This window comes from Dipodomys merriami, unplaced genomic scaffold, assembly GCF_024711535.1.
Source record: "Dipodomys merriami isolate MVZ:Mamm:240054 unplaced genomic scaffold, mDipMer1.0.p SCAF_3, whole genome shotgun sequence".
Lineage (NCBI taxonomy): Eukaryota > Metazoa > Chordata > Mammalia > Rodentia > Heteromyidae > Dipodomys > Dipodomys merriami.
The window spans coordinates 50,883,310-50,884,788 of record NW_027204492.1 but is presented as its reverse complement, the minus strand read 5'-3'; the positions used below and the strand labels follow the sequence as shown (position 1 = coordinate 50,884,788).

Sequence of the window (1,479 nt, the reverse complement as noted above, 5' to 3'; positions counted from 1 at the left end):
GTGTTTGTCATTTCACACTACAGATGACCCAGTTTCAATCTTCATCTAGCCAAATTTCTTATCACTTCCACTAGGTTTTGAATCTTGTCTGAATTCTGTCACTAGACACAAGGAACCCAGAGGATAAATGTACTAATTCTCCAGAAATATTTCATATTGTTAACTTTAGATAAATTAGTCCTGAATTGAATTTTTAAATTCCCATATTGTTTGTCACATTTAATTTTTTGACTTTTATTTTTTATTTATTTATTTTTTTCCTCTGTGCAACACCCTTCAGTGCCAGTAGCCCACAGATCGAGGCCAGGCAATGGTTTGGGACCACAGTTTGCTCTGACATGGGACACTATGAAAGGCCCAGGGGACAGGCCTGACATAAATCCAACCCATGCATAATTTTTTGACTTTTAAAACAATAAAACATAGAGCAAGTGAATATCAAGTGACATGCTAATTTTTAGAAAAATAGAGAAAACTACTTTAAAAGGTAATTATAATTAATCCATTATAGAAATTTAAATGGGACACATCTTTAAATGAAATGTATTTCATTTTTTATTTAAATATACTTGACTTAGAGTAAAAGTTATATAATAGAGAATATATACAAACCATTTGCAAATAATGTTGAAAATACATAGTTTTTTTTTTCTTTTAGGAAAAAGTAATTATTTCTATTCACAAGTTACCATAATTTAAATTAAAATATCTTTAATAAATTCAGGTTCTGGGGTTCCTACCTGTAATCTTAGCTACTAAGGAGACTGAGATCTGGGAATCATGGTTAAAAGGCGGCCTAGACAGACAAATCTGAGATATTCCATCTCCAATTGACCAGTAAAAATGCTGGAGTGGAGATGTTGCTCAAATGGTAGTTTTCCAGCTTTGAGTGGAAAAGTTTAGCAAGAAGCTAAGGTTATATATTCAAGTCCCAGTAATGGCAAAAATTTAAAAATTAGAAACTCTTCTCCTTGTCTTCCTGTTTTACTTTCTAGATTTTCTCCTTAGTTTTACATTGCCATTGCTCTTTATTGAATGCTTTCTATAAACAAGATATTAACCAATATATTTTATGCACAGTCTGTTGCCTATTCTGCAATAGCTATATGATGTGCATATTATGATTATCACAATTTTACAGATGAGGTGTCATTTAGTTCTTTGCTCAAGTTCCCTCAGCTAACAAGGAATGAAACAAAATTAATCACAGGCCAACTGACTACAAAATAAATGCTTTTAAACACTGAGTCTCCTGTGTGGAAGAACAAAATCATTTGACAAAGTTACTAGTTCTGTGGTTATTACCAAAGTTTACACTAAATGATAGCAGTACAGGAACAGAACTTAATCCAATTTGTTAAAGTTCATTCATACATACAGATTTTTTAAAAAAAACTTGCTGCTATCCTTTGTTAAATCATTTTTCTTCTTTTATGAATTTTACTTTTTATTTTTTTAATTATTATTTTTTTGCCAGTC

At 30.9% G+C, this 1,479-nt stretch overlaps 1 non-coding gene across 1 annotated transcript; it reads right to left on the bottom strand.

The window, feature by feature from the left end:
* Window positions 1-260: 260 nt before the first annotated feature.
* Window positions 261-392, bottom strand: LOC138840559 (small nucleolar RNA SNORA42/SNORA80 family). The gene has a single exon (XR_011376125.1). It is a non-coding gene; the product is annotated as a small nucleolar RNA SNORA42/SNORA80 family (small nucleolar RNA).
* Window positions 393-1,479: the final 1,087 nt, after the last annotated feature.